Consider the following 21,690-nt stretch of genomic DNA (forward strand, 5'->3'; position numbering starts at 1 on the left):
CCCTCTTCCTACCATCTCTTAATGCCACACACTAGGGACCAGGTTTCCGACAAACAAACCCTTGGGAGACACACAATCCTTATCCAAGCATAGCAGGTGCACATCAGAGTAATATTTCAAAGATTTTCTTTTTTAGCTACAATGGAAAAATATTCTATGAAAGATCCAGGGTATAAAATTGTATATAAAGCTAGATCTTTAAGTAAAAAAAGAAAACAAATGAGCAAACAAAAGAATTGCATAGATAAATCTCTCTAAAGTGAAATCTACTGATCTACTGCACATATAATAGGCTTCTAGATGATGAATTCATGAGTAATTTTTAAATTTTACTTATTGCTTATAAAAAATGATCTTTAGAGGAAATATAGGTCACTTTAATAATTGGGAGAAACAAACTTTTTTTTTTTTTTTTTTTTTTAAGTGCAGTAGCTCCCCGTTTGATTCAGGATTATTCCCTGGAGTTGTGCTCCAGTTGTGACTGCATCCAGAACCTTAAGATTCCTCAGCTGCCTAATAAACCAGAGAACTGAGTGATCTGGATGATTCATCCAGGATTTGGCTTGAGCTGCTGTATTCATCACAGGGTCCTCCTGTTCCTGAGCAATGATTGTGGGGTTTATGAGCCCTGGAAGGGATAGCAAGTTAGAGCTGGAATTAGCTGCATTCTGATCTCAGTTACACAGATGCGGCTTTCATTGATTTTTATGGGAGATTTGTGCACATAATGGGGAGAAAAATGTCACTGATTTGTTTTAATTTAGCTTGAGCAGTAACCCTTTACTAATGGGACTCCTTCTATACGAGGCAAATCTGCTCTCATTTTTGTTCCTTCAGCCACAAAAAGCACTGGTTTAGATTTCTGTGATGAAGGAAGTCTCAGGGATTTCAGATTAACCTAGACACTTGCATATGAGTCATGCTACTTAATTTCCATTGGCTCAAACACGTAAAGATCTCAGTTGTAAGTTAATGAAATCAAGATATAAATAGTGTTGCTTCCTCCTCCAGTTCAGATTAGACATTAAAAAAGGGTTTCTCAACCTTGCCACAACTGACATTTTGGGAGGGATTTTTTTTTTTTGGGGGGGGGAGTGGTGGTTACTGGGGATTGAACCAGAGCCTTGTGCATCTGTGGATGCTGGGAAATTGTTTTGCTTCTGACATACATATGCAGCCTTTTTGTTTTTGTTCTGTGTTTCCCTAAGTTACTTAGGCTGCCCTTAAAACTTTCTATCATCTTGTCTCAACCTTCCAATTAGCTGGAGTTAAAGGCATGGGCACTGTACTTGACCGGAGGGGCAATTGTTTGTTGTAAGGGACTGCCTGTGTGAATGTTTAGCAAAGTCCCTAGCCTCTACTACTTCATGCTAATAGCACCCTTTCCTCCAGTTATGACAAACAAAAATGTCTCCAGATATTATGAAATATCCTCTAGAGTCTCCAGGCAAGAAATATTGGATTGGAAAAAGAATAAAGAAAAGGTGAAATGGAATGTAATAATTTCAAATTACAAACATGTTATTAAAATCATTAATATTCTTATTAATTTAGGAACTAATTTAAGATGTCTAGGAAAAACATATATACTTCTCAAAAAAGTTTAGAAAAAACAAACAAAGTAATCAGCATAAAGAAAAGTGGATAAATTGGACTTCAGCAAAATTAAAAACTTTTTATAAAGTGATTGGTAATAAGATGAATAGACAAATCATACATTTGGAGAAATTATTTGTATACCATATATGGGATGAAGAATTTTTATCCAGAAGATATGAAGATTTCCCACAATTCAATAACTAAAATGCAATGCAAAAATGAGCAAAAGACTTGAATTAATAGCTTACAAAGGAAGATGCACAAATAGCCAATAAGCACATGAAAAAAGTGCTCAACATCAGGTGTAGGGATCACAATTTAAAGTGAAAGTAAAGTCATTTCCCTAGGTACATGAATGATTGCACCAATGGTGTGACCCTACTTCGTGTACAACCAGAGAAGTGAAAAATTGTGCTTCATTTGTGTACAATGAATTGAAGGGCATTCTGCTGTATAACTTATTAGAACGAATTTAAAAAATGAAAGTAAAGTGACACTACCAACCTACCAAAATGGTTAATGTTAAAAAGACAACAAAGACCTTTGGGTATGGACAAGGAGAGGAATAGCTGGGTCAAATGGTGATTCCATTCCCAATTTTCCAAGAAATCTCCATACTGCTTTCCATATTGGCTGCACCAATTTGCAGTCCCACCAGCAATGTATGAGTGTACCTTTTCCCCACATACTCACCGACACTTATTGTTGTTTGTCTTCATAATACTGCCATTCTGTCTGGAGTGAGATGAAATCTTAGCATAGTTTTGATTTGCATTTATCTAATTGCTAGTGATGATGAACATTTTTCATATATTTTTGATTGTATATCATCTTCTGAGAAATATATGTTCAGGTCCTTTGTCCATTTATTGATTGGGTTATTATTATTATTATTATTATTATTATTATTATTTTTGGTGCTTAGCTTTTTGAGTTCTTTATATACCCTAGTGATTAGTGCTCTATCTGATATGTGAAGGGTAAAGATTTGCTCCCAAGATGTAGGCTCTCTGTTCACCTCATTGATAGTTTCTTTTGCTGAGAAGAAACTTTTTAGTTTGAGTCCATCCCATTTTTTATTTTAATTGTTGCACTATAGGAATCTTTTAAGGAAGTTGGGGCCTAATCCCGCATGATGGAGATTAGGGCCTATTTTTTCTTCTATTATACACAGGGTCTCTGGTTTTATTCCTAAATCCTTGATCCATTGTGAGTTGAAATTTGTGCATGGTGAGAGATAGGGGTTTAATTTCATTTTGTTGCATATGGATTTCCAGCTTTCCTAGCACTATTTGTTGAAGAGGCTATCTTTTCTCCAATGCATGTTCTTGGCACCTTTGTCTAATACAAGATAAATGTAGTTTTGTGGGTTAGTCTCTGTGTCATCTATTCTGTAGGGACACAGCCACATCAATGTTTATAGCAGCACAATTCACAATAGATAAACTGTGGAACCAACCTAGATGTCCTTCAGTAGATGAATGAGTAAAAAAATTGTGGCATATATACACAATGAAATATTATTCAGCAATAAAAGAGAATAAAATCATGGCATTTGAAAGTAAATGGATGGAGTTAGAGAAGATAATGCTAAGTAAAGTTAACCAATCCCCAAAAACCAAGTGCCAAATGTTTTCTCTGATATAAGGAAGCTGATTCATAGTGGGGTAGAGAGGGGGAGCATGGGAGGAATAGACGAACTCCAGATAGGGCAGAGGGGTTGGAGAGAAAGGGAGGAGCATAGGGTTATTAATGATGGTGGAATGTGATGATTATTATTATCCAAAATACAGGTATGAAGACACAAATTGTGTGAATATACTTTGTACACAACCAGAGATATGAAAAATTGTGCTTTATATGTGTAATAAGAATTGTAATGCATTCTGCCGTCATATATATAAATTTTAAAAAATTTAAAAAAGACAACGAAGACAGTTGAACAGTGCATGGAGAGATGAAACTAATAGAAGGTGAGGATGTGAATTGTATACAATAGAGGGAACCTTTAAAAATGGTTTGCAGGGGTTTTGTCTGGTTAAAGATATATATATATATATATATATATATATATATATATATATATATATATATCTCCTATGACCAAAAGCAATAAGCCTAGGTAGTTACAGAAGAGAAACACAACAGTGACAAAAAGACTTGTGTAAGTATGCTCATAATATTATGGTTCACTGAACTCCAATGCCAGAAACACCCCCAGTGCAGACGTCATCTACTTCCTGAATAGTGCCACAGGAAAGACACAGCATCATCCCTGTGGTGTCCCTGCCCATCATGAATATGTTGAATCCAGTCATGAAGAAACTCAAATAAACCCTGATTGTATGCTTAGAAATGTCAGGTCAAGAATGACAGAGACAGTCTAAGAAACAATTCTGGAATAAAGGAAACAAAATTGAAATGACATGAGTATAATCTGAACCCTAGAACAAAGAAATTAGCTTCAAAGGACCTCCTAGAGTTTGAATGTGAGGTGACACCCCAAAACTTCCATAAATGCAGGAATATGCATAGTGAAGTGATTAGATTATGAGAGCTGTAACCTAATCAGTCCATCCTAGTTTGAATGACTGGGTGGTAACTGTAGGCAGGTGGGGTAGTGCCCTGGAAGGGGTGGGGTGAGGGACTCCCACCCTCACCCTCTCTGCTCCCTTGTTGCCATGAGGGGAGCCGCTTTCCTTATCCCATGATGTGCTGACTCTCTTGGGCCCAGAGCAATGGAGTCATTGTCTGTGGACTGAGACCTCTGAAACCGGGAGCCCCTAGTAAACTTTCCCTTCTCTAAGTTGTTGTGGTTAAGTGTTTTGGTCACAGCTATGGAAAAACTGACTAAAACAGCACTTTATTGGTACAATTATATTTCACTATGAACTATAGATTAGAAAATTAAACATAAGTCACCTGTTTAATAATTAAACTAGAAGGCAACAAAATGCCATTTCTTGAGAGGGAGAAATGCACACTGAAGTATTTAGTAAGGATAAACAAACATTTTTTCAATTTATTCTCAAACACTCAGAAGAAAACTCGTACACACATATGTAAGAAAGTAAACAATATAGTAAAAGTAAACAATATAGCAAATGGGCAAGATATGAACAATTGATGAATGTGAATAAAGGATATATTAGATTTTCTTGTGACTTTTCCATATGTTTAAAATTACCAAAACAAAAAGTTTCAAATAAAAAAGTGATAAAGTATGCAAAAAATAAATAAGGGTCATAAAATTGAATTTTAATAAGAAGATGTATCAGTGTTTATTATTGTGTACTTAGTTGTCACAAATTTAGCGGCTTAAAATAACACATTTATTATTTCAGAGCTTTCATGGGGTAAGATGCTAGGGACAGTTCAGTTCAGTGTTTTACAAGGTTTCAATCCAGATATCAACAGGGTTCCTTTTTATTTGGAAGCATGAATGGGGAATAATCTTCTTCCAATAGCATTAAGGTTATCAGTGGTTTATTTTTTTGTGATTGTATGATGGAGGGTCTCAGTTTTTAACCAGTTGTCAACTGAAGGCTGGTCTCAGATTCCAGAGAGCACCAGCAATTCCCTGTCATGTGACCCTCTCTATAGATTGTTCACACATGTCTGTTTCCTTTCTCAAGGTAAGCAGAAGAGTGTCTCTAGTTTGCCTAGATTTTACATTTTACTATGTAATGTAACAAAATCAAGAGAGAGCCACTCCATCCCCTTTGACACTTTTTATTTGTTAAGGAACATTACAGGTCTTTCCATGCTCCAGCAAAGGGAATTTTACATGGATGTGGTCACCAGGAAATGAGAACCTTGCATTTCACTACTATACAAGAATTTATGACTAAAATTGGAGTGCCAATGTAATAAAAACCTAAATTTTTGTATCAGTTTAATGGTTGATCAATTGCTGGTGAGAAAGTAGAAGTTGGAAGAACAGAAACATATCATCTGCAGGAAGGAATTGTTCGATAAAACCTCTCCTACGAAGCAAATGATGTGCTTAAAGATTATACAAGGGGAAGAAGTTAGAAAGTAGAATGTGAGTGCCACATATTGACTTCATTGGCAAAGAATAGCAAGAAAGATTTAAGGTACAAGTTCAGGGACCAGTGCAATGCAGTGTCAGCAGGGCAAGCCACAGTGTCTGTGCTCAATGGCAGTGGCAAAGGACTATCCTAGAATAGTCCCGCTCTGTTTTGAAAATTATTTCTGGCTACAGAACTGTGGCACTTGACCTTCTGGTTCTCATGGGAACTCTGGGGTTATCTGATGTCATCTAATAAATCTAATTTCTGCTTAAACTGGCCTCAATATATTTGCTGTTTTAATGAGGATTCTGATGATACAGAAAGTATTCATACTTTCACACACATTGGGGCATTTTTATCAAGCAATTTCTGTGTACTAAATTCCGGTACTAAATTCTAAAACTAATAATAAATATGATAGGTATAGATTTTTATTTCAAGAGGCTTAAATTTTTAAAATGTTCAGATTTGTTTTTGTAGAGATTTATGAACTTAAATTTAACATATGCAAATAATCTATGATATCAAAGCTAATTAATCTTATAATTCCAGTTGAAATACCATTTTCATAAATAAATACATCTGTTATTATATAACATTTAATAATGGGATTATTTTTCCATTGACTCAAAAACTAATCAGAAACAATAGTAAGCAAGAAAACATTTCTATCACTTATAGCAACTTTTTCTAGTTTTTAACATTCACTCTAATTTACTTTTGTTATATTTTTTAGTTTATTTCTTTCTGGAGAATTATTTCACCACTCAACATTGAAACAATGTTTTTAAATGTTAGTGCTTATTTTAAAATTTGACACAAGATTCTTTATTTTGAGAAAAAATATTGTAAGAACAGAATACAATTGCATCTTTTAAAAAGATCTCCTTTTTACTGTCTTCTCCATATATGATGAATTTTGATTAAGGAAATCAGAAATTTAGACTTTCTGTTGCAATTGGAAAATTCATTTATGCAGAGCTGCAAATTATATTTGACAAAATAGAAAATTAACATTCCTTCTGAAGCTATGTTTTGCAAACAGCAATACTTCCCTGGAGTTTTAGCTGAAATTTTATTTATTTATGTATTTTTATAAACACTCAGATGTATTTAAGGTATAATTAGTAGGAAGTCATTTACCTAAGTTAAATTTCTTGGACCAGTGTGTTTTAAAATTCTTGGGAGTTGAATTTTGATCATTGGAATTAATTAATTTTTAATAAGAAACGTTTTTACGTAAGAAACACTTTTGAATATAAAGTGTGGACTTCAGAGGTAAACTTTCGAAGTCAAGATCTATTAGCACATTTCAAATGGTTCAGACATGATTTATATGAGGTTTCTTGTCAGAGTAGTCTTTGGAAGGTGCATTCTTAATGGCAGTTGAGTACAAGGTGAAGTTTCCCCTCAGAAACACTTTGTGGTAGGGAGGAGGTGGAACAAAGGGGCAAGAACGTCAGGTTTAGGATCATGGGACTTGCACTGTAATTAAATGTCTTTATTTATTTATTTTTACTGAACTGTAAAATTAGTGAATTGGATTATATGATCATGAAATTTCCCTTGGGCTCTACTTTCTATTATTATGCAACAAATAGGGTAGAAATAATAAAAATAATCGATACTTCTTTAAGCTGTTAAGTTAAAAAAGAGACTGAAAAAAGAACTCTATATTCAAAAACATGATTTTACCATGGATACTTATTAGAATTATTTGATGTTTATACCCATGGGGTTGATTACATGAAAACAATTATTCTGTGTTTAACTAATTCTATAGCAAGGGAAAATAAAAACTATCCAACTAAGATAAATGGAAAGAGATAAGAAGAATAGGGCAAAGATAAAAATCCATTCTCATTTATTTTCTTTTTTTGATGAATTCATTTTGTAAATATAGTTACTTACTACTCTTTGACTTGTTTGAACATAAGGGTAAGCTAAGAGTAAAAAGAATCTGCCTCATTGTCTGGAGTGAGAAATTAGGATTTGTTTTTAAATATGCCTGCTTGGAAGTCTGGTCATGATTCGTTTTAGGTGGAATTTTGTGACTCAAATAAAGAGTTGATGGTTATGGTGCTTGGTGTATAAAATAAATATTTCCTTCTTGTAGGGAAAACAGGAAGTATTCAGAGTGTTTGTCTTGATGTAGGCAACTTCTTCATATCTCTGCAAAAGAAAAAGCTTATTCTTCCTGCAAAACTTTTTAATAGTCTGAATTAATCGTTAATCTTGCCTTTCTTTTTCTTATTGGACTGATCCAGCTGTGGAGCCTCTAATCCTGATACTTTTTCTGTCACCAAGATACAATCTCTCTTAGAATCATTTGCTGGCCTTCTTACAAATTGTGCATCTGAGCTGATATAAAATTGGTACCTCTTAATATGTAAAGCACTGGAATTGGAGTGACCCTGGGTGAGAGTTCCTACCATGTCCCCTTCCTGCAACTGGATGCCTTATTTTTAAGCTCTTTGAATTCAGTCTCTTTTATTAGGTTCCCAGGGAATAGTGGATGCTTAATAAATAATGATGAAAGTTTTAAAAATCTCATTTTACAAATGAGAAGTCAGAGGTGTTTTGACCGATGAGGATTAACGAGTCATCCAGTGAGGCAACCTTTATCCTCAGGATTCCCACTGAGTATATCCAGTTCAACCTGATGCACAACACCAGGTGAAATTATAAAACGAGCATATCTACCCAGCTCAGGATGGGAGAAGTAGGTCTTTCTAAAAACAATAAAATGTTCATAAATGAAGATATTTCAGTTGCTAGTGGCAAGGAATAGAAATATGTACAGTATTAGGATACCACTATGCAATTATGCCTAATAAATATGGCAATAACGATTTGTTTCACACAATAAAATGGGGAATGAATATTGTGATATTATTTAAAGATAATTATGGCATATGAGAGGTATAAACAGGAGAAAATAACCTGCAGTCCATTTTACATGAGTATAAAATCAAGTTAAAATAACCTGAACTCCTTATTACTCAGATACTATGTCTTACACCAGAACAAACAAAGGGCCATAAAGATGTATATGACCTTCAAGGACTTTATAATACATGGGGTTCAGGGATGGAGTGGGATGGGGAAAAATAAAAGAATAAAATAAAATAACAGATATCTTTATTTCACACTTATATAGATAATCACTACCAAGATAATGGAACACAATGAGTATTCTTGAGGCAGAGAATTTATGTAGACAGAGGAATTAAGAAAAACTTTGCCAAAGATTCACAACATGTATATAGTTCTTTTTTGTTTGTTTGTTTGTTTGGGTCCCAGGGTTGCTTATGCACTGAGCCACATTCTCAGCCCTTTTTATTATTTTTTTTTATTTTTGAAACAGGGTCTTGCTAAATTGCTGAGGCTGGCTTTGAACTTGCAATCCTGTCTCTTCAGCATCCCAAGCAGTTAAGATTGCAGGCATGAGTCACCACACCCAGCTACAAGTATACATTTCTAACAGGCTCAAATAGAGGTAGATATGGCAGCATTTTAGATAAAGGAATCAACTCTGTTTCATTCATTCAGAAATACATTGTTAAGCTGATACCTTCCTGGGGTAAAAAACGGCATATTAAAGAAGAAAAATATGCTCTTTGACTTCTAGAAACTTCCAGTCTGGGCAGACTTATCTAATTGTTTTTCATGTTGCAGGTGGGGTCCTGGTTGCCATAGGAGATTTATGCTATTATGATGCCACTTTCGAATCTCAGTAAGAAAGACTTCCCCTCCTCACCTACAGTTTTTCCCAAGGTGATTGGGAAGTACTTAGCCTTTCTTTGGAACACACTTCCTGACCCACCACATGGCGCTGGAGACTTGTGATGGGAAGGAGGCACTTTAAACATTTCCCTTTAACAAAAACATGAGCCTATGATGTCCTGTGTGTTTCAACCTCCAGATCTCCATCTCTTCTCCGTGCTCCCTCCTTTCCCTAGAAGTACTGTTGTCAGATGGATGGCATTGGGTGCCTTGCCATCTTTCGGGAAATTTCAATTCTCTAAAGGAGAAGGTTACATACTTTTCTGAATATTTTAGTGGTTTGTAAATATAGGACTTTGATTCTCCTTTTTCCATCAGAATTTAATGACTCCAAAGGTGGAGTGGAGAGGTTGCATAAGCAACCCTGGGATCAAAACAAGCACCCATGGTGCAGGCAATCTTCAATTGCCATCACTTTTTCCCATCTACCTAAGGACATAGCATACTTTTTCAACCTGGGCATCCATTTTTTTCCCCAAGAAAAATTAGTACTCTAATATATGAAAATATATTTCCCTTGTTGAGTTTAACCATGCCTTATAAATATAGTGATGGGAGCATTGGGCTACCAGATTTTTTACATAAGAATCACCATTTCCACTCTAATTGGATGTTTCTCAGCCACTTGAGAAAGGGGTGCCAATTCTAGTTAAGTGATTTTTGGTTCCAAATCTCCTCTAATATGTGTCTTATGTGTATGCACAAATGTGTATATGTGTCTGAGTCTTCTCTGTGTGTGAGAACATCAGTTTCTTTCTGAAAAACTTGATATGGGGCTATAGTGTTAAAAGAAAGCTGACATGCTGTGGACTAAAGAGTTTACCACGAAGTAGACATCTATTAAGAGATTTTTGTAACAAACTGTATAGTGTTTGTATAGGTTGCATGATTCATTCATAGATTATACAACATGGTATCAGAACAAGGCTCAAGGGATTAGTGAGCCATCTCTTTTGAAATGAGGTTCAGCTGCTACCCAGGATAGAAATACAGCTAATGCTAAGGAGTGTGGAGAGGAATTTTCCTGAAAAAGGAATTTTAAATGGTGTACCCTATATATAGTTCCACACCATTTTACTCCCACGGAGAAGATGGCATTTGTTTTAGGGAGGTAGATTTGAATAAATTTGCCTCTTTGGGCTGCTAATCAGTATGCAGAGTTGCGTCCAAGAAAAGCCAAATTAACTCACTTGGAAAATTTGGGGGTTTATACTTCAATTGCTCAGGTAGCCTCTCTCCTTTTTTTTTTTTTTTTTTTTTGGCTGATGGTGAATTAACTGCTGACAATTATTAGAGGCACAACCCTACTATTAATATCAGTGACTTCTATACTAGAGGTGCTAGCTTCCAACTTTGGGTATGAATTATCAGATTAGATGTAAATCCAGTGGATTTCTTGGCTCCTGAGTATCTCTAGAGGTGCCTTCACTCTGCTGTCAATGGTTCCTTTCTTTTTAATGTCTCAAGGACTCCAAAGGCCACCTGCATATTGTGAGTTGCTAGAGGGATTCACAGATTTTAGCAGAACACACACAGTCAATATTTATTACAGCAGCACAGTAAGGATACACTGCCAGATCAGTAAGGGAAAAAAGTACATTTCTCATGCAGAATCTAGAGAGTCTATGCGTAGGCTTCCTATGCCCTGTCCTTCCTGTGAGATCGGGACGTACAACACTCTTGCAGTAGTAGTTAAAACGAATTCACATGTGTGCAGTGAATCTGCTTAGGTAAGACTGTGACTCACGGTTGAAGTTTTCTCCTGGGGTTGATCACAAAGGCACCTGTACCCATCAAAATTCTAAGTTCTCAGACAGAAAGTAGATGTTCACCATAAAAAAGATTCATATATTTTCAACAGTCAGATTTTACCACTTAACCTATGTTCTAAAAACCAAGTTACCAAGTGCTAGGCAAGGGTGAATCTTGAAGGCAGGAGCCTAAAGATAGTAGCCTCAGGCCAACTGTATTGACTCTGCTGAAAACTTCCCCTTCATTTCTGTTTGGTTTTGAACAAATGATATAGGTTTGAGTCTTCCTGGATCTAGGTTTCCTCATCTTGAAAGTAGGTATGAAAACCAGCTACCAGTGATTATCATAAAATAATTTGGTTCAAAACAATTTGGAATAAAATAGTTTGATTGGCATGACTATATAAAATAATTACCTTTATTAAAATTAGTTGGGGATGTTTTTATCAAAATGCTATGTGAATTATAGATTGAAATGCTTTACAAAATACTACCTATTATTCCTAAGTTTTTGGTCACCAGCATGATAGCCTGCAGCCTCCTCTGGGTGGTTCCCAGGTCTTCTTTGTATTCTGGGTTCTGAGACACCTTAGGAATCAGCAGTGGTGGTGGTGGTGGCGGAGAGGACAATGATGCTTCTGTAGGAAGGTTGCAGTGTGATTTTTCTGGGGGGTATTGACATCATTTGTATTTTACTTATCTCACTTTAGAAATGAAGGGCTCATCTGATCTTACTTGTAGTCCATAGGATTTAGAAACACAGATTCTAAATCCAGATGGCCTGGTCTTGAATCTCACATTTTCTACATACTGGCTTGGTTACCTGGATAAGTTACTTACCCTCTCTGAGCCTTAGCTTTCTTATGTACAAGATGAGATAAAGCACCAATATTGGTGGTTGTCATAAAAAATAATTCATCTAATACATATATAGTACTTATAAAAGTGCCTAGTACTTGAGAAATACTATTTTCAACTATTATTTTTAACATTGTTTTTTGTACCAGGGATTTAACTCAGGGCCACTTAACCACTGAGCCACATCAACAGCCCTATTTTGTATTTTATTTTGAAACAGGTCTAAGTTGCTTACTGCCTCGTGATTGCCGAGGCTGGCTTTGAATTCGAAATCCCCCCTGCCTCAGCCCCTCAAGCTGCTGAGATTACAGGCGTGTGCTACCACATCTGGTTTTAACTTTAATATATTTAAACATTGTGTTTACAATAGAAAGAAAATAGAGCCTTAAGTTCTTTGGATTTCAATATTGGCTCAGTCACTTATTTTGTATACTACTTTGGGGGAATTTATTCAACCTCTCTGAACACTTTTCTTCTTATATAAGAAAATGAGAATGTTTATCTGATGGGATTTATGCATTTTTGTGTATGTGTGTGCTTAGTATTAAAAATACTATAAATCAGGGCTGGGGTTATGGCTCAGAGGTAGAGCACTCACCTAGCATGCATGAGGCACTGCATGTGGTCCTCAGCACCATATAAAAATAAAATAAAGATATTGTGCCCACCTATAACTAAAAAGTAAATATTTAAAGAAACACTATAAATTAGCCAGTGCATGATAGATACTAAATTACTATTCCTGCTCATTCTGTCACTATTTACAGACTGTCAATTATGTGCCAGACATTATTCTAGACTTTGGAGAGATAGTGTTAGGTAAATAAGATGAGTCCCTGCTGCTTGGTGCTTACATTAAAGTGAGGGAAGACAGGTGATAAACAAAGGAACCAGAGCATACATAAAACAATGTCGGATGGTGATGAATGCAATGGGGAGGTAACAGGTAGGAAGGTGAAGCCAGGGTGAGGTTGGGAAGATAGGGAGGCTGAGATGGAAGATTGGGTGCAGGGGAAAGGTCTTTGTATAGAAGGGAATAAGGAGGATCAGAGAAACATGCAAAGACCTGGGAGAAGGTCTAGACAGATGCAGTGGGAAGGGCAAAGGCTCTGAAATGGGAAGGAGCTCTGTTTATTAAAGAATAGTGACAATCCAAGTGTCAGGAGAAAGGTGAGCAAGGGGAGAAGGGTGGGCATGACAGAGACAGGCAGGGACAAGTCAGGGCCTTATGGCTCAGGGTAGAAATGTTAGCTTTTCTTCCAAGAGGAAGGAGGAGCCATTGCAGAGTAAACAGGAAAGAATCTCATTTACACTTCAGAACTCAATCCAGCAGCGGGGAAAGTTTGGAACCGGGGAGAGCAGGTAGGAATCATTTTCAGAATATGAGGTAAATAAAGATGGTGGCCAGGACTGGGTGGTGGCAGTGTGGATGCTGAGACGATGTGATTACCAATATTATTATGACCAGTACTACTGTATAAGCTTATAATTTTTCTTAATATTGTTAGCATAAAATAACCGTCATTTTACTTGAAGCAACAATAATGCAAATTAACCTTTGCCAAACTAATATTTTTGAAGAGGTTTTTTTTTTTTTTTTTTTTTTTGGTATTTCAGGAAAGGAAATATCGTAAAGGAGGAATTTTATGAAGTGGCCTTATTTTATTCTCCTTACAGCTATATGCGAGCGAGACTTATTACTTTTGTGATTTCTCATATTTCCTCATTATAAAACTCCCAAACAACTTAGAAGAGGAAGGAGCATAAATGTCTCGGGTGTCATGTGTGCAGTGATGATTCTGAAAATGTCGCATCAATTTGTCTTGGCTGGTTAGAGTTTTCCTTCAGGATGTCTGCTTCCTGCCCCTCTAATGGGGTGTTGAATTTCCCCAGAGTAGGTGTGAGAGCTCTGTTGTCAGGGTGGTTATGGTGTTTTATGCTGGTTGTTGCTTACCCTTCTGTTAGGACGTTTTTCTTTTGTTAGCATTTGATTGGATTCTTTCATCTGTGATTCAGTGTCCACACTGAACTCCATTTGAGTCTCTGCTCCTCTTTAAGACTCTATTATGTGGGGAAAAGCCGACACACTTTAGTGCTGGTTTTTTTGTCTTTTGGGAGGCAGTCACTAGCAATGCTACACAATAAAGAATATTTATGGTTGATTAACCTGTAATGGGTTATTACAGAGGGGGTTCATCAGGTTTGCCATGTAGGAGTGAAGTTCAAGGAAACCTTTAAACACCCAAACAGGTCACTTGGGTAAGAAACATAAAACCATTCCTTAATGTCACATATTTACCCGGAGGCAGAAAACTATGGAAGCACACATGTGTGTACTTCAGAAAAGTCTTAGAGCGTGGTGGACTGAAATCATCTTCCTTTGTGAGGCAATAGATCCCTTTCTAGTCAGAAGGCAGAGAAAGCACAGTATTTTCCCTCTTCTTTGAAGGGATCTGCTGGAAGTCGAAGCTTGGTGCTTGCTCTGCCAGCTCTTTGTGATATATTTGGCACATCATTCCTCCTCTGTGGGTCTAATTTGTAAAATAAAAGGTTGGACTAAAAGATTTTAAAAAAATTTTTTTAAGTTCCCTTTATCACAACCCCTGGGATGCACTGATGATTTTTCTATTACTATTTATGTGAATATCTCTAGCTACTTCTGAACTTGGTTATTATTTTTTAAATTGCTCATCCAAAAAGTAATTTTTTGATCTTTTGTTGTCTTAAAATCTATTAGACAAGTTTAAGTATTTTCTGAGTAAAACCTGCTCTTAATGAATAAAAATGTCTGGTTTGGTGTATCAAGACCATTTACATATCTCTACAGGTGGCCCAGAGTAACAATATTTTACTGAATTCTGTTAAACTTTTAAAAAATAGTCTTTAAAATGAAAGTTTTCACAAGGTTATGTTTCATAAGAGAGTCAATTAATGCAAGACTTATGAAAACATTTCTTAAAAGCAACAATAATGGCATTAGAAAGAGCCTGTTTGTTGTCTCCTACTTGGTAGTATTTTATATAAATATCATTTTATTTACTGCATAACAGGAAAGTAAATATTGGTAATGTCCCTTTCAGAGGAGGCAACTAGGACAAAAGTTGAAGGATTTTGCTTACCATGTTGTTTTCACTAATGAAGTCAAGTTCAACCAAATTCAAATTCATAGTCCACAATGCCAAATACAGAATTAAGTGATAAGGGGTAGAGAAGGAGAAAGAGATGGTCTCAGGACACAAGACACTTCCAATATGGAAGAGGAGATTGAGAACTTAGAACAGGTCCTTCTGCCTCTCTCCTGGACTTTTTATAACACCTGAGGTACTACGCATTATTATTATTATTATCATCATTATTATTATTATTATCCATCTCTTCCAATTGGAATGCAAGTTGGATGAAAGCAGAGAATATACTTTTTATCATTTAATCATTTATGTCAAAACTTGACAATGTTGCCCATACAGTAGGCATTCTAAATCTATTCATTAAATGAAAAAATGAACTGTCTATAGTCTGGGGCACAGTGAAAAGTGATACACAGATTTTTAAGGGAGATTGTGTGGGATACAGTGCTGGGAGGGGGATTGATTTTGACACATCTTGAGTAAGATTTCACAAAGGAAGAGGCATTTGGATTGGATCTAAGTGATGACTTGGGTTTAATTTGGTAGAAATTCCGTGAAAAGTGTTTCTCCAGGAACAGCCAATGCAGGAAAGCAGAGGGCATACTGAGAGTAAATTTAACAACCAGGAACACTAACTAACTCTTTCTGCATTAAGTGTTTCTCTAAGCTGCTGTTGCATACATTGTCTTATTTGAGCCTCACAGTTACATGGAGAAGTTGGTAATACATCATCCCCCTGCTTTGGGAATGGTAAGGCTGTATGAGATGTAGGCGGAAATAAAGATACCAGCTTAGGTTTATATTTTTGAACACCTTTCATGCCAGGGTAAGGAATATGAACTTCTTTCTGAAGGACACAAAGAGACATTTGTAATCAAAATGGTTTCAAATTCATGACAGGAAGGTGACACTGATGTTGGGGATGACAGCTTGGAGGTTAAAGAAACTGCTAGCAGGCAGGTAAGAGAGGAGACTATTTCACCAGTTCAGAAAAGATAATGAAGGTTCAACTTCTCTAAAGAATATGGGAAAGAGAGAAGTGGTATTTGAGTGGCATTGTGGCCTTAGAATTAATCAGATAAGAAATCAACTATGACTCTGAGGTTTTAACACTGAGTGATCCATGAATGATATCAAAATTGGAATACTTGAGAATAACCAGATTCTTTGTGTAACAAGTTTAACTTTATTTTTGACTGTTTTGGATATGATATGCTATTAGCTTTCTATCATGGTGGGAGATAATCAACCTAATAAAAGAAAAGTTTTATCTTGGCTCATAGTTTCTGCTTGTGGTTACTTGGTCTTGTTGCTCTGGGAAGTACAATATATCATGGTGGGTTGGGAGGTTTGTGGTGGAGGCAGCCTATTTACCTCATGGTGGCTGGAAAGCAGAGAATGGGAGAGAGAGAGAGAGAGAGAGAGAGAGAGAGAGAGAGAGAGAGAAAGATATATATATATATATATATATATATATATATATAGAGAGAGAGAGAGAGAGAGAGAGAGAGGGAAGGAGGGAGAGAGAGAAAGATATATATATATATATATATATATATATATATATATATAGAGAGAGAGAGAGAGAGAGAGAGAGAGAGAGAGAGAAAGATATATATATATATATATATATATATATATATATATATATATATATAGAGAGAGAGAGAGAGAGAGAGAGAGAGGGAAGGAGGGAGAGAGAGAAAGATATATATATATATATATATATATATATATATATATATATATAGAGAGAGAGAGAGAGAGAGAGAGAGAGAGAGAGAGGAGATGGAGCCAGGATTTTTACAAATCCTTCAATAGTGCCACAGGCTGGGGACCAAGCTTTCAATACATGGGCCTTGGGGGGACATTTCAGATCCAAACTATAGCATATGCCTTTTGTATCCTTAATGTGGTACTAGAATCACAAGCTACTTAAGTTGTACACTATCATAAAGGTTATTTCATAATTTAATACCTTCTTTTCTATATGAAGAAACTGAAGCCCAGAGAGATGAGTATCCTGATCTACAATGAAATATTTAGTCATTGGCAGGGGAATTTAAGAAAAGACGCAGGAAGACTGGGATTGTGGCTCAGTGGTAGAGTGCTCACCTACCATGCATGAGGCATTGGGTTTGATCCTCAGCACCACATATATGTAAAATAAAGATAATGTGTCCACCTAAAACTAAAAAAATAAATATTAAAAAAGAATAAACTCAGGAATATGGATTTAGGTAAGCAATGTGATTGAGTCTTGAACCCTGACAAGTTTACAGAGGCTAAACATTGTGATTTCTTATTACTAGCCCCATAAAAGTATTGAATTCAAAAGAATTTCTGAATTGCATATAGTGGCAGGAAGAAAAGATGGGATTGGGGAAGTTTGTCTCATATATTTAACACAAACAAAACAGAGAAACTAACAATCCAAACTCCAGAACTGTATCCCTTTCTGTATAGTAGATGTTGTATTTCTCTGCTTTAGTGAAACTCTAATGTGATGAAGCAATTTTGATGTTCTGTATGGTTCAATAAAGCATAATTCTACTAATTCTGTGAATTCTTGTACTGTTGCCCAAAGCAAGTTAAATATTTTTGTGGAAACACTACCCTCACCGGTATATCTTAGAATTACTCTGTTTTACATAAGGAAAGGCATTCTACAAGTTGAGTAAGATCTTAAATACAATACAATTCCAGTTCAACACAGTTGATTCACAGTGCTTATGTTAGTTTCTCTCTAATCCTGTAATTTACAGTGAAAACAGAGTTATTCTCTCTCCCATTACCTTTATTAAGCAGAGTCTCTTAATAAAAGTGTTGGATCATCTAGAAAAATGGTTCTTGGGCTGATAACAGTGAACCAACAGTACTGAAAACATATGAATACTATTTGTCAGAGTAGGGGGAGAGGGCACTGTACTCCTGGGTTCTTCAACATAAATGGTAGACCCAAAAGTCATGACTGTGGGAGGTGGCTTGAGTTTTGCTGTTCAGCCATCAGAACTGCTCCTAAATTTCTAGTAATTTCCTTATGAGCATATGTATGAATATATATGTATCTCTATATAAAAATTTATATGTAATATAAACATAATAAGTAATATTGATATATGTAATATAAATTTATATATAACATATAATATATCCATATATATATATACACATATGTATTTATTTTGCTGTTAGATGAGGTTTAAAAGGATCCAAAACTTTAAAATTCTACTTCAAAATATTTTCTTTTACTCCCAGGTATATTTCCAAGAATTCAGGCATCCAGTGGACAAATCTGCCTGGTGTTTGTTTTACATAATGAGGCAAGAAGATAGATCTCCCATAGGTAGCCAGGATAAGGACCTTGGAGAAGGGCAGGAGGGGAGGACATCATGCCAACCTGAAAGGAGACATCAGGTCTGAAAAACATGCTGCAATTTGCTACTTCCTGACAGCTTCAACCACAGTGACTCCATCTTATAATACCATTTCTGTTCCTCACAGCTTTAACTACAGTAGCCCTTCTTTAGTTACTGTTTCCATTACCCTTAGCAATGGCTGACCAGAAGCAGACGCCTACTGGAAATGTTTCTTCTCCCTACAGACATGTCAAACCACAAGGTTGAACCTGTTCTCTTAATGATGTAAATAATGGCTTGAAATTATGCACTTCTGATTGGCTTAGCAACCTTGGAGCTTGAAGAGCTTGATTGGTTCATGCTGGCATCCCTTACTGTACCAATCACCTGTGCTGGGCCATCAGATACCAATTGACATCCCTCTCCTGAGACCCTTCCCTTCTGGGGGTCTGCTTGCTTTCTTTCTCTTACTCAAAGAAATCCTATTACTTTGGTTTCACCCTTATGTTTGTGAATTTAATTCCTTAAATTCATGACACGAAGAATCTGCCTAGATCCATGTTACAATAACAAATATTGATTCAGTAATTTTTGCAAAAGTACCTTCCTACACACTAAAATCACTTAAGGTTAAGGTCATCCTTGGACCTCACTTAGCAGGTATTATCATTGATATTATTTCATAAATGAGGCAAACAAGGATGATATACGATGTGGGAGAATTCTTGTCAATCATTTTCATAACTTCCTTTTGCAAAAATGAAATGAGTGCAATTTTTCTTTTGTAAAGGGCTAGAGAATGAGTGTAAATATGTGGAGTAATTTTAGCAATTTGGCCTTGATCAACCTAAAAGACATGTAGTGTTGAACTGATAATAACTTCTGTTGCAATGTTTAGATTAGGTTTTGAGTTCAATCCACTCTTTTTATCTGACTATTTGAAATGAATTCAAGATACTTTTTTATTCCCTGAGTTGAATTATTTGTTATTTTTTTTTTCTTTTTTATGGTCCCTAATGTACCTTTTTCTTCAGAGTAAAGATTTTCTTCTGGTGATCAAATACTTGCTTATCCAGACTGAGATGATATGAGGCTGCATATGCAATGAGATGAAATCCATTGCCAAACCGAGATTAAAGAAAAGAAAATATTGCGATGTAGGAAGTCCTGGTATTGGTAAGGGCCATATTTATTTGAATGGAGATTTTTTTCCTTAATCTCCTCTTACGTTATTTGAAACACATATTTCTAGCACTACTATGGGTATGACAGTTAAGTGGAATGAGACAAAAATCTAATGGAGTGATTATTTTTGTCTCCCTGGTCTTAAGTTTGTGCATAAACTATATATAAATTCCAATGATTGGTATCAAAGAGTTAATGAGGTCATTTCCATAATTATTCATCTTCCTAAAGTGGAGAGAAGCAGGAAGCCACTTCAGCTGTCAAAATTAACTGGGGCATCAATCAAAAGCCCATAGATTTTGAGATAATTCTGTATTTAAACTCAATTTACTTTTCACAGGGGGACTCTAACCTGCCTAGGAGGCTTAATTAGGCTAACTGCCTGAAAAACAGCATAAAACATATGGGTGGGTTCCCATTCAAAACTGGGTTTATGAGCATTCTCAAAGCTCTCATAGAAAACGAATGAACTTGCAGAGATCTTCGACTAAACCTTCTGTTTAGTAATTCCATAAGGGGACTGGCAGCAGCTTGGAAGGAATCGATCTTTTAAGAGTCATCTTTATATTTTGCTTTACTGTTTGTATAACATGATTTGAGCTCTGAGAACCCGTGAGAGACAGAGTACATTCAGGGGGGCTATTTTTTTTAAAGCTTCCAATGAAAACTGAAACTTTAAATATCCCAAGGGAATGCCACTTTGTTCTTGTACCTTCTGAAAAATTCAATAAATCAAATATGCATTAAGCATTTTTTATGTTAATTTCCAAGGAACACAAAGATAAATAAGATACAATTTTTGTCCTCAAGAATCTTAATGATAGTGATAGATACATATACAGTCAATTAAGATAAATATTAGACTGTGGTGAGCACTAGAGATATAAATAAACATAAATGAGAGCATAAGGTAAGGAGTGACTAATTCTGCATGCTGAAATCAGAGAGGGCTTTGTCAAAGTCTTTTGTAGCTGGGTTTTGTAGACATACTGCAGAAACAGGATAGGTCCCACTCAAAATGTGGACCAAATGTGGAGACTGATCATGCCACACAGGGTATAAAATGGCTTATTACTTACATAATGAGTTTTTTTTGGAGAACAGGGTAGGCTTCTCAAACTGGTCAGCAAATAGAAAATGAGACTAACTTGGGGCTTTACTGTGGTTAGAGCGTGAGGCAAGACTTAGTAGACTTAGTATACCTGAGCATGGGTGAGTGCTTGCTTGATTTGACTCTCCTGCCAGTATCAAAGGAAGGAATATTGAGGCTTACTTAGCAGCTTGCTCAGATGAGAGTCAAAAGAAGGAAAAGGAAGAGGTGGACTTAAATGCTGTCAGCAGTCAAGCCTCACAAAGTGTAATCAGACTCTTCATTACATCCAGATCCTCTGGACTCCATTTTACAAGGACATCAAAATATTGCCTAAAAATTACTTTTATTTGAAACAGTAAAGGTTTCAGGTACCTCACGGTGGTCAAAAACTGTGAACCTCATCAGTTCTCTGGTTGATATCACCAAAGCTCTTTTTCTGGAGAATCCAGGCCAACCAAACTCATCTTGCTTCAAATGGTGACACCATGTGACTGGTGTCACCTCCTGTCTCTGCCCCATTCTCCACCTTCCTTCTTACCATCACCACTTATTGCCTACACACACCTAGTCTGCTAAATAATGGTAGGCATTCACTATTTGCTTTTACACAGTATTTCTTGTCATGACCCCAGGAATATTCCACTTTTGTTGAGGGAGATAAAGAAGGGCTTAGGCAGCCAAGGCAAGAAGGTGAGTAAGGAGGTGGAAGGAAGGACCACAACAAAGGAGCATGGAGAGGGCCTTCTAATGAGATCAACTTCCTGGTTGACAAAAGTGCTCTTGGACACAAGTTGGGGACCCAATCAGACAGAGACGTCTATACTTGTGTCCCTAAGTGGGGGAATCCAGTAGAAAAACTAAAATAGACACATGGACACAGGGGGCACTGATCAATAA

General features: G+C 36.2%; 1 pseudogene; it reads right to left on the minus strand.

The window, feature by feature from the left end:
* The window catches only part of LOC113175992 (transcription factor Sp3 pseudogene), a 59,401-nt pseudogene that overhangs the window by 36,905 nt on the left and 806 nt on the right, over window positions 1-21,690 (minus strand).

Source organism: Urocitellus parryii, chromosome 2, assembly GCF_045843805.1.
Source record: "Urocitellus parryii isolate mUroPar1 chromosome 2, mUroPar1.hap1, whole genome shotgun sequence".
NCBI classification, from domain to species: domain Eukaryota; kingdom Metazoa; phylum Chordata; class Mammalia; order Rodentia; family Sciuridae; genus Urocitellus; species Urocitellus parryii.